The following is a 12,709-nucleotide window of genomic DNA, read 5'->3' on the forward strand; positions in this document are numbered from 1 at the left end:
AACTACAATTTTATCTGAGAACAGAGGGCAAAGTAGGGCCTGAGTTGCTCAAATAATGTGTGTTCCTGGGAGGTGTGAGAGAGTGTGTGTTAGACAGAGTTCATAATCTTGTTGACACGTCGTGAAGGAAATTCTACTGTTTGTACTTAGGACTTAAATTTTTTTTTTTTTAAAGAAGGTAAACAAATTTAAGGAGAAATAATAATAGCTTAGTATGGAGTTCCCCACTTTAAAATTTTGAAGAAATTAATGTATTCTGTTTACGTTTTCTATATTCTTTTGTTTTTCTAAATAATAGTGATCTTAATTATACTTTAGAAGTCTTCAAAAATTAATTCTCTTGTAAACCTCATTCAGAAGTATGATTGGTGAAGAAAACATTCTCCACCCCTCTTATGCCACAGAGTATTTCAAAGCACATGTTTTGAGGAGCATGGGTTTTGGAGCTGAGCAGACCTGACTTTGAACTTCAGCTCTGTAACTGAGGAAAACAGTACCTGTCTTACAGGGTTGCTCGTGTTAGATGACGTTATATGGTTAGAGCTTGGTAGAGCAGTGCCAGTAGGTACCATTACATGCAATTGTGTATGTGTGTGGACACATAAGTTTATTTATTCTGGGTTCCTTTCTCAACTTTCATGTTCGTTGATCACTCACACTGTGATCCAGAGAAGCTGGGCATGGTTCTAAACCAAGCTGTGCTTTTCTTCTTTCTTTGCCTGGATTTTCGTGTAGACCTTTTGCCTCCTTACTAATGAACACTCCAGAATTCTGATTTGCTGTTTGCCCAGTTGCTGCAAGTCCCTAGATGAATACAGTGAACTTTCACAGGGAAATAGCATGACTATAGTATATACTGGAAATAAGACGAAAAGGGCACGGATCAATAACTGTTGTGTAGTTCTCATTACAGTCCCCTTAGCAGCAGTGTGTCTTTCCTAGGATTTTGACCTCTTCCGTTCCTTTGGCACCTTCCAAAATTCACAAGTGGAAATTACAGCAATAGAAGTGGAAATTCAGCATACTGCCCAGGAAATAATAAGTGTTTCTCTATGAAGAATGAGTCAGCAGGAGGGTATCTTTCCCTCTTTAAGTTTCGTTTTTTGTCAGTATTTTAAAGGCTTTTGTAGGTAGGATATATTGGACACTGGCAAGTGAACAAGCTATTTGTCTTGATTTCATGCCTATAATGTGATCCCATTTTATAAAATGTACAAATCTGAAATTTTGGGCCCAAACTCCTTATTATTAGATAAAATAGTACAGAGTAAGCAAATATTTGGAACCACTCTTTTCAAAAATCAAAGATTAAATTCTTGGGTTGGTGTTCCAAATGGCTGATAATTTGGAGCTAGTCTATAGTAGCTGTGTGCCAACGAACGCTTTAAAACTCCTCAAGAATTAATTACCTGGGAAACTTCATTCAAAAGTGATAGCATTGTTGCTTCTATAGGTTTAGAAGTTTAGAAAGGATATTGTCAGATTATCCTTGAAGCTTGCATGATACCTTGTGTTAAACTGTACTGGGGGGCTTCCCTGGTGGCGCAGTGGTTGAGAGTCCGCCTGCCGATGCAGGGGACACGGGTTCGTGCCCCGGTCCGGGAAGATCCCACATGCCGCGGAGCGGTTGGGCCCGTGAGCCATGGCCGTTGAGCCTGCGCGTCCGGAGCCTATGCTCCACAACGGGAGAGGCCACAACAGTGAGAGGCCCACATACCGCAAAAAAACAAAAAAAACCCCAAAAAAACTGTACTGGGAGTTGTGAGTGACATTATTTTAGAGAGAAGTAAAGTCATAATACTTTACATTATTATTAATATTATCTTTTACCATTCAAGAAATCTTACGTTAAAGGTGTAAGAGCCTGTTTTCCTTAAAGGAAGTTGGAGCATAGGCAAAAAGAACCATGAATCCTTCTTTCACAAAATGATTCTCTCCCTCACTACCCCCCCCAAGCCCTGCAATGAAATAACCTATTCCAAATCGTTAGCATATAAATGCTACTCGGAGGGTAGGCACCAGAATTGTAACTTTCCCTAAAAGTCTCATTGTTCAGCATCATCTTCTTAAATATATTCTGGTTGTGATGCATTGCAGGCCTGTTTTCATTTGTCTTCATGTAAAGAGAATTAATGTTGTGTGCTATTTTGCTAGAAAAGTAGTAGGAACCAGACTAGTGAACTCTGTTTTGCTTTCACTTCCTGCAGAGCCAGAATACTTTCACAGACAGTTTTCAAAAATCACTTTGGTCACCCACATATTATTTTATTTTATTCTTGATCCCCCAATGTATCTATTGTCTATTTATAGGAGAAATATTTTGTCTTCCTGTTCATTCATTATCTAGTGTCTATAAACCTCTGTTTACTATGAAAGGAAAATATTCAACGACTATGGTTGCCAAGTTGATACACATTAGGGTAACAAGGGCTTTTTTTTTTTTTTTTTTTTTTCCTTACGCGGGCCTCTCACTGTTGTGGCCTCTCCCGCTGCGGAGCACAGGCTCCGGACGCGCAGGCTCAGCGGCCATGGCTCACGGGCCCAGCCGCTCCGCGGCACATGGGATCCTCCCAGACCGGGGCACGAACCCGTATCCCCTGCATCGGCAGGCGGACTCTCAACCACTGCGCCACCAGGGAGGCCCAACAAGGGCTTTTTAAATCTCCCAGAACCACCTGCTACCCATAATTTCCTCAGAAAGGCAGTCAATGTCTTCAATATCAGATGGCTTGTGTGGCCTGCAGCCTGTGCAGTTCATAACCAGTTTCTTCAACTCCTGCTGCCTAGCTATTGGTTCTTTCCCAAAATTTAGCTCATGAGCGTTTTCATTTTTGTTCAAAAAAGCTGTAGGAAGTCCTTTACTATTTAGCAAATAAGAAAAGCATGAAAACTACATGGAACAAAATCTTCTCAAAGGTGTGATACCTTGTCAAGAATATGGGAGAGAGAAGAATGTGGGAAAAGAGAAGGATTGGCAAGTGTGTAACAGCTACTTGGCTTGTTTGAAAATGGTCCTGTTTAAAAGTGAAAGCAGACGGGGGAGGTGCTGGAGGCCTGCTCCACTTTGGTAAGACTGTTGGTCTGGAAGAGGGCAGAAAGGATTGAATGAGTGGACAGTGGCTGCCAGGGAGACCTTTTCCCTTTTTGGAAGGAGACCATTTTGTGATGTTCCTTGATCTCTGTTATGAATGAGGGAAGATTAAGCGTCTGATATAAAAAGCAGAGAACACTACGTATTCTGTGCTCACTGTTATACTGAGGAAAAATTCATGGAAGAAACGGGAGAGAAATATGCTTTAACGCTAAAAGTAGTTGTGTTTGGATAGTAAGGTTATAGCCCCCCCCCTTTATTTTGCAACTGTTATTAAGTTATAGTGAAAAATAAATTCATTATTTGAGAATTAATTTAAAGTATTACTCAAGTTATTTCAATCAAAAGAAATCATTACAAATGGAAATGCTGATTGGAGGTATTAGTGTGGAAAAACATAATACATGTTTGCAGATCAACTGGATCATGTTCATTAAGTTACTTTTTATGGTGTGTATGTGTGTGTGAGAGTGTGTGTGTGTGTGTGTGTGTGTTTGGTTATTTTCTGACTACTCCTAGAATGGAAGCTTCAAGAGAAGAGAGAACTAGTTTGCCTTGTTCAGCACCATATCTCCAGAATGTAGGCACAGAGCCCACCAGACCCATAATAAATATATTTTGAATGAAAGAATGAATTCCACTTATATTGAATATCAGTCATGGACCAGGAACTGGGCTCAAATGCCACACCAATACGACATGATCCCTGTCCTTATGGAGTTTAAAGTCTAGAGGGGAAGAAAGGCATTAATAAGAGAACCTTTAGATAAGTGTATTATTACAAACTGTGATCAGTGCTGCAGAGGAAAAGCAAAATGTGCCATGAGGGCATATAACCATGGGGACCTAATCTGGTCTGGGTAGGTGGGCATTAGGGTGTGTCTTGTGTCTGGGGGGGGATGTGTGTGTGTGTATTTTAAATAATAAAGTAAGGCAGCTTTTACTGTTGTTGTATACAAGATGTAGTTATCTAGCTCCATTCACTTGATAGCACCTGCTAGTTATTTTTCTAGTGGTGCAGTTACCTTGACGTTGACATATAAGATGTGAGAAGGAGACCATCCGATTCTTGATGTGCCATTTTCAGAGTTCTTTGCTGGTTGATGAGATTTTTGTGGTTTATTAGATTTTGATAATTATTGCCAAGTGTATTTTTCTTAGAGGTAATACCATGTTTTCATGTCTTTAATAATGTTTGAGAGTTCCTGTAGTCTCTAGTAAACAGATTGTATTATCAAAATGTTTTTATCTTTGTCAATCTGCTCGGTGAAAAATGGTATTTCCAAGGTGGTTTTGATTTGTATTTTTTAGAGAAAATTTGAGTGAGGTTAAACTTCTTATTTGTGTAAAAAGTAATTCATTGCTATGATATCTATGTTATATATGGATATATTACTTCAAAATAATCTGGGTTGAGGGTGAGTGTAGATATAGCTAAAACAAGATTAGTGATAAATGATACTTATTGAATCAGGGTGGTACAGGATGGTTCATTATCCTATCCTAAAATCCGACTTGTTTAAAAGTTGAAATTTTCAGTAGTACAGTGGTGAAATAGTGTTTTATTTCCTTACTGAAAAATAGTGAACACCTATTTTTCCAGTATGTCTGTCTTTCTGTTGAATTACAGGAACTTTTTATATATCAAGAAAATTAGTTCTTTGGGATTTATATTCTAATTTCCCTCCAGCTTCTTTCTCTTTTGACTTTATGATATCTGATCATGTATACATTGTTTTTATTTTTATGAGGTTGTATTTATCAGTGTTTTCTTTTAAAGCGTCTGGGTTTTGTGTCAGAACTTAGGTCTTCTTCACTCTTAGATTATAAATAAAATTTCCCAAATTTTCTTCTAGTCTTTATATTTTTGATCTGGAATCTGAAGGAGTGGCCATGCTACTTTTAAATAGTCCTAACACTTATTACGTTGTATTGCAATGGATTGTATACCCTTTTCGTTTCTGCCTCCTAAGTGTCTGTCATGTAATTGATTGTCAGTGTTAGATGGATACTTGCTGAATAATTCTAACATTGAATCATCCACTTTATAGTCATGTTTTTTTTCATAGTTGGTATTTGCCTCATTTCCTAAAACTCCCCACTTCCCCCCCCCCCGATTTCTCAGTCTCTGCAGGCTTTAGATTTGTAGAGATACATTGAATTATTGCTCTAAAAGTTAGAGAAATGTACTTTAAAAATTCAGAGTCCAGAACTTGAAATGAGGGCATTCTGTTGTAATAGGCCAGTCATACAAAGTGGTTTTATCTATGAGACAGTCAAAAGGCTCAAGCCCCAAGTTTAGTTTTGTGGTACAAGTACAGTGTTTATGGAAAGAGAAAAAAATATTTCTCATGATTTCTTTATATCTGTGGCTAGAGTCAGGCATGTATTTCTTTTTCAAATAAGTAGCATTTCCTTTCATCTCTTCTTTCTCTATTAGTTACTCTTCACCTAAGTATCTGAAATGTAGGATTTGGTGGAATTGGTCATTTTATTTTACAGAAAAATCATTTAAGAGCAGCTTTGAAGCAAGGTCAAGCATTTGTCCTTGTGGCTTCTTGTAGCCATTCCCAAGCACTGCGTGTAGCACCTGGACATGCTTGGAATCAGGAAGGGCCTCGATGTAATTTAGATGAGTAGTTAATTTGAATCAAAGCAAGCGGGAAGCAAGTAAATTTAACTTCAGTGATTATGATTCCATTTGATTAAATCTCTAGTTTTGATTACATGTATCAGTGAGAACATGCTCTAAATACACCAACTATTAAATACTGAAGAGTATGAATAGGATGAACCAGGGACATAGGGAAGAAATTCCACTATTCCTCAACTAGAATATAATCCCCTGCAGCTTTACTAAAATACTTTTAGAACAAGTGAAAGGAATTACTTCTTTACATATGGGGCTTGTTACACCATTTGTTAACTAAAATATACAATTTATTACCATGGAAGGTAGTACTGGTCCCAAATCTACATACTTTCTTGTAAGACTTAAATTAATTGATGATAGCTTCTTTTTTTTTTAACATTTTATTTTATATTGGAGTATAGTTGATTAACAATGTTGTGTTAGTTTCAGGTGTACAACAAGGTGATTCAGTTATACATGTACACCTATCTATTCTTTTTCAAATTCTTTTCCCAATTACTTGTTACAGAGTACTGAGGAGAGTTCCCTGTGCTATACAGTAGGTCCCCGTTGGTTATCCATTTTAAATATAGCAGTGTGTACATGTCAATCCCACACTCCCTAACTGTCCCTCCCCCCCACCTTCCCCCTGGTAACCATAAGTTCCTTCTCTAAGTCTGTAACTTTGTTTATGTTCTGTAAATAAGTTCATTTGTATCATTTTTTTTTTTTTTTTTTAGTTTTCCCACGTAAGCAATAGGTGATAGCTTCTTAGCATATCAGGTGAATTAATAATGTGGGTAAAGTTCGTAGCTCTTTGGTAGACGTGCAGTTGGACAGCTGTCTTTCTGATCCTTATGTTGTCCTTTGGTTATAGTCCCTGGAGAAAGGGAGCTTGGCTGAATGTGCTAGAGGTCTTAGTGTTACATTTCTTAAATCTTTGTTTTATATTTGTCAGGGTAAAAGAAAAAATGCTTTTTATTCCTCTTGTTTCGCATGCTGTAGGAGGTTCATATTAGAGATGGGGCCAGTTAAGGAAATGACGGATACAATCTACATTTTAGGTTATTGATAACGTTATTTAGGTGTCTGCCTTCGTGTTGCATCAAGGCCACGTCTTTATTTGGCAGATAGTAGGAGCTGCCTTAGATCTTTTCCTTTTCTGTGTGCTTGCTGGTGTCATAATCCAAAGATACTCCACACTCAAACCGGCCCTGAATCTTTCTCATAGCAAAAACCCACAAACAAAAACTTGTGTCAGCTTTCCTCAGCTACCGCTGAGCTGCTCCGTCCTTCCCAGGAAGCTAAGGCTGCATGGGGGTGAGGCCCTCACTTCATCTGGCGACTGGCACCGCGCCCGGCAGCCCCTGCCTAGCGCTCGCCCGCACCATGGCCTCTGTCTTGGAGCTCGCCTGCATCTACTCGGCCCTCATCCTGCATGACGATGAGGTGACGGTCACGGAGGAAAAGATCAATGCCCTCATTAAAGCAGCCGGTGTAAATGTTGAACCTTTTTGGCCAGGCTTGTTTGCAAAGGCTTTGGCCGGTATCAACATCCGGAGCCTCATCCGCGGTGGGAGGCAGGTGACCTGCCCCCTCCCCCACTGCTGCCCCAGCTGAGGAGAAGAAGGTGGAAGTGAAGAAAGAAGAATCCGAAGAGTCTGACGATGACATGGGTTTTGCTATTTTTGACTAAACCTCTTTAGTAACACATTCAGTAAAAAGCTGAGCTATTTGCTGCTAAAAAAAAAAGTGTGTCAAATGAAATTCTTCCCTTGGTGATGTTTAGGAGTGAGGTCAGATATGATTAGAGCACCTTTGTGTGTATCTTAGGCTGTACTTTATTTTTCTGGGCTCCTCTCGTTCCTGGCCCATATCATCATTATGTTCTCTAATCAGATTGGGCTGTAAGTTTTTAAGAGGGGGGTTAACTTTGTGTTTGCAGCCTGATTTAGGCCTGGGCACATACTAAGTGCCCAGGAAGTTTAATGAATGAATAAATAAGAAAAATGCAAAGAAGACAATTTTAAAATTAGAGGAAACGACTTTTATTTTTTAAAAAATCTCAGTACTACACAGAGTGGGGTCTAAGGACCAGCAATACCAATGTCACTTGAAAGTTAGAAATGCAAATTATCCCTGTGGGGAGGGGTGATTAAATTGGAATCCCTGCGTGCAGGGCCCACAGGAGTCTCTAGATGATTCTACACATGCTAAAATTTGAGAACACTCTTTATAACATCACAGACATCACGGGGTTCTGTAGTTTTGTAGCATTTATGCTTTGCAAAGCAGTCTGCCATCTGGCATCTCACCTGAGTGAGCTTTACTGTTGGCCTCATCACAGGTAGGGGCATTATTATTAATCTCAGATTTACCCAGGGAATTGGGAAAACTGCAGTAATTTGACAGTTTCACAAAGCTGGTTGGTGGTGGAATTAAGAGGATAAGTTGTCTGTATCCTCCATGGAAGTTTGCTTTCTGGCTTATGTAAAGATGACAGTCCTAACTCATTTCCTGGGCCTGATTTTGTTCTTCCTCAGGAGAAAGGGCGGTATTTACGCTGACACATCCATTCCTGCACCCGTACAGTCTCCACCCCCCCACCCTGCTGTGGTCAATGGCAGGCCTCTCAGCGATAGCTGGACATGTTAAGAAGTGTGATCAGCCACTACAGAGTAAATGAGTCTTAATTGACTCACTTGAGAATCAGACTGATGACTTAGAGACACGTAAACAGTTCCCCTAGAAACCTTGTACGTTCTTGTACTAAGACCAGTATACAACTAAGTACTAAGAATATACACCTAAAATCATAACTTTTCTTGTCTTTGGGAAGTGGATTTGCGGATAACTTTTCCAATGTTCCATCACGATGAAATATGATTTTTCAAATGGGTGAAAGGCTTTTCTTCCCCCTAGCTTTATTGAGATAACTGACATAACATTGTGTAGGTTTAAGGTGTACAATGTGTTGATTTGATATACTTAAATATTGCAGAATGATGACCACCCTAGCATTGGCTAACACCTGCATCACATCGCATAATTACCATTTCTTTTTTGTGGTGATAACTTTTAAGATGTACTGTCTTAGTAACTTTCAAGTATTATATAATACAGTATTAACTATAATCACTACGCTTTACCTTAGCTCCTCAGATCTTATTCATCTTATAACTCGAAGGTTGTACTCCTTGACCACCATCTCCCGTTTTCCATAGCCCCTGGCAGCCACCACTCTAGTCTCTGTTCCTTTGACTTTGGCTTTTTTAGGTTCCACATATGAGTGAGAACATATAGTATTTGTCTTTCTCTGTCTGACTTATTTCACTTAACCTAATGCCCTCAAGGTCCATTCATGTTGTCGCAAATGGCAGGATGTCCTTCTTTCTCATGGCTGAATAACAGTCCACAGTGTGTGTGTGTGTTGTGGCCAAGCCACGCAGCATGCGGGATCCTAGTTCTCCTACCGGGGATCAAACCCCTGTTCCCTGCAGTGGAAGCATGGGGTTGTGCGTGCGTGTGCGTATGTTATCTATTCACTCATTGATGGACACTTAGGTTGTTTCTGTGTCTTCGCTCTTGTGAATAATGCTGCAATAAACATGGGAGTGCAGATATTTTTTGAGAGTCTGTTTTCATTTCTATTGGATATATACCCAGAAGTGGGATTGCAGGATCATATGGTAGTTCTTTTAGTTTTTTGAGGAACCTCCATACTATTTTTCATAGTGGCTGCATCAATTTACATTCCCACCCAACAGTGTACAAGGGTTCCCTTTTCTCCATATCCTCCCCGACACTTGTTATCTCTTGTCTTTTTGATGATAGCCCTTCTATCAGGTGTGTGGTGATAGCTCCTTATGGTCTGATTTGCATTTCCCTGATAATTAGTGATGTTGAGCACCATTTTGTGTACATTTTGGTCATTTGTATGTCTTCTTTGGAAAAATGTCTATTCAGTTTCTCTGCCCATTAATCGGATTGTGTTTTTGAGTTGTGTGAGTTCTTTATACATTTGGGATATTAACTTTTTATCAGATATATGGTTTGCAAATATTTTCTCCCATTCATAGGTTGCTTTTCATTCTGTTGATGGTGTCCTTTGCTGTGCAGAAGCTTTTAATTTGATGTGGCTCTCTACTTGTTTATCTTTGCTTTTGGTGTCAAATCCAAAGAGTCATTGCCAAGACTAATGTCAAGGCTCTTATTCCTATGTTTTCATGTAAGAGTTATATGGTTTCAGTTCTAAGTTCAAGTCTTTAATTCATTTTGAGTTGATTTCTGTGTATGGTGTAAGAGAGTGTTCCAGTTTCATTCTTTTGCATATGCCTATTCAGTTTTTTCATCATCTTTTGTTGAGGAGACTGTCCTGGGAAAGGCTTTTGAAAGAATGATACTAATACTTTAATTCAAAGAAAAAGGGCCTGGGTTTATTTTCTAATTTCAGTCCCTAATTTGCCACACGTTAGAACTAGAAGTTCGTTCGAGGTCATCTACTAAGAATTCAGAAACTGAGCATGAGAGGCTGACTTGACAAGTGGGGAAGTGACACAGGAAGGCAATTACTAGAGCCAGGAGCGGTTCTTTTTATTTTTACTGTGTTTCATTCTATATTGCTAATAGTTTTTTCCTATTCTTTTCATAGTGCAGATGGAGAATTAGTCAGCACTCCTCAGATAGTAACTGCTCTTTATATGAAGATAGTTATTAATAAAAGTGGTGAAACTAATCTCTATCCCTTAGAAGTAGGTATTAGATAACCTTGAAGATTAAATGGCATCTGTGTCCTGTTTGAAATGAAAAATATTAGCTCAGCCAAGTTTATTATGAAAATGTGTATGTGAGATACAGGAGTGTAAAACTAAGACCATTTTGATATGAAGTAATTGATGATCAGTTTCTTTTAAGTTTTCATATAAAACCTAAGCTCAGAGTTCAGTATTTTCTTATCTTTTAGAACATAGAAGTAGGGAAATAAATATTCTGTGGTTAACGCCTATGTCTGTCAGTGGGAAAACGCAGAAACCTGATATTAAGGTCTCAGCAGATAAGTAGTAGAACAGGGCTGATTTTCTACCTTGTGTGTGTATCTTTACTTTGTGACCAAGCAAGGCAGCTTCTTGGCTGCTAACATGGATTTTCCAGCCAAATGACTAATTCAAGTTTCCCTGGATGTTAAATTTAGATTCAGATAGTTGAATCTCACCTTAAATATTGAACATTTTTCACAGCTTGATGATATAGCTTTATACCACAGACATTTCTTGACTTGTGCAACTGTGACTATTCCTTAACATTTTCTTCTCCTTAATTCTCTGCCTTTTTTCATGGTGGCACTCCAAGATGAGATACATAGGAGTAGCTATGGGTAGGAAGTTAGCAGGCTATCTGGGAGAATAGGTAACATTTTGCTTGTATTTATAAGAAGCCTGTTTTTAAAACCTGCCAGGTAATTGGAAGTATGTTTAAAGAACAAATATTTGCTTCTTCTTGACTCTTTCATGTTTTTTAATACAAAATAGATTTTAACACAGTATTATTAAAGTTAGCTCTGAATGCATATACATCTTTCAGCTTGTAACTATATTTCTTTTCGTTCTCATGTTTATGTTGATGAGGTTATCTTTTGAGAGGAGAATTTTGTGTGAAATATTTTTGTTGTGGTCTTCTAATTTCCTTCCAGGAGATTACCGTCAGTAATACATATTTCCTTGCCACTTGTTATCTGTAATCCGGTCTCTATCTCCCCCATCTGCTGGAGCTCATTGTTTCATTCTTTCTTTGAACAAATACTCATTTATTGCCTGTCATATGCTTACTATTATGACAAATACTAGAATACTGTGATAAATCAGGTATAGTTCTTACCCTCATTGAATTTACAGTCTAGAGAGAGAGAGGCAAGGACTGGAAGAAAGGAGTCTCCTCTAAGGGTTGTTTTAAAAATCCAGGGAAGAGATGATAAGGCCTGCATTAGCAGAGTAACAGTGGCAATGGGCTAAAGTGGGCCCATGGTAGAGGTAGTAAAGAGGTAGAAATAAAAGAGGTTGGTAGTTGGTTGGATTTGAGGAACAGGGGAGGGGAGGATGATTTTCTGGGGTAAGTGATACCGTTCACTGACTTAGGTAAATGGAAAAGTACGTTTGGGGAGGACAATGATGAGTTTTATTTAAGACGTGTTAGGTTTGATGTCTACAGCTCAGGAGAGCCGTCTGGACAGAAGATACGTTTGGGAGTCATTAGCGGGTGGATGATCGAAGACATAAGTGGTGAATGAGCTCACCCAGAGAGAGTATGAGGATTGAGAAGAGTTGACAGCATTTAAGGAACAGGCTGAGGAAGAGATTCTTGAGAAGGCGCAACCAGGGAGGTGGAAGGAGGAGAGTGAAAGAGTATAGGATTGGAGCCCGTGGAAGGCAGTGTTTCAAGGAGGAGTGAGTGGTCAGTAGAAACAAGCACTGCACCTCGTTGAATAAGGACTGAAGAGGTCTTATTTATTTATTTATTTAGATGTATAGTTGATTTATAATGTTATGTTCGTTTCAGGTGTACAGCAGAGTGATTCAGTTATACATGTGTATGTATCTATTCTTTTTCAGATTCTTCTCCCTTATAGGTTGTTATAAAATATTAAGTATAGTTCCCTGTGCTGTACAGTAGGTCCTTGTTGGTTATCTATTTTATATAGAGTAGTGTATATATCTTAGAATGAGCAAAATGATGATTTGAGACTTTTGCAGGAATTGTTTTAGTAGAGTACCAGGGGTAAACTGGTTGGCAGTGAGAAAATAGAGGCAGGATAGACTGTTCTGTTGATGCTCTTTCCAGCCTTGGTTTCTGTAGCATTTGATAGCACTGATAACCCTGGCCTCTTCTCTTAAATTACTTTTTCCCCTAACATCCTTTAAAGGAAACATTCTCCAAAATTGAGTCCTTTGGTCTCTCTTTATCTCTGAGCTTTAGTTCTCTTGTCTATCATG

The 12,709-nt window shown here is 38.8% G+C and overlaps 1 protein-coding gene and 1 pseudogene across 2 annotated transcripts in view; both read left to right on the forward strand.

Annotated features, from left to right (window-relative positions):
* Nucleotides 1-12,709, forward strand: part of EXOC4 (exocyst complex component 4) — an 815,775-nt gene that overhangs the window by 89,390 nt on the left and 713,676 nt on the right. The gene's annotated exons all lie outside the window — the stretch shown is intronic.
* LOC309810346 (large ribosomal subunit protein P1-like) lies at nt 7,047-7,419 on the forward strand (annotated as a pseudogene). The gene has a single exon. The product of its transcript is annotated as a large ribosomal subunit protein P1-like (transcript).

This window comes from Mesoplodon mirus (assembly GCF_964341445.2).
Source record: "Mesoplodon mirus genome assembly, chromosome: 9".
NCBI classification, from domain to species: Eukaryota; Metazoa; Chordata; class Mammalia; order Artiodactyla; family Ziphiidae; genus Mesoplodon; species Mesoplodon mirus.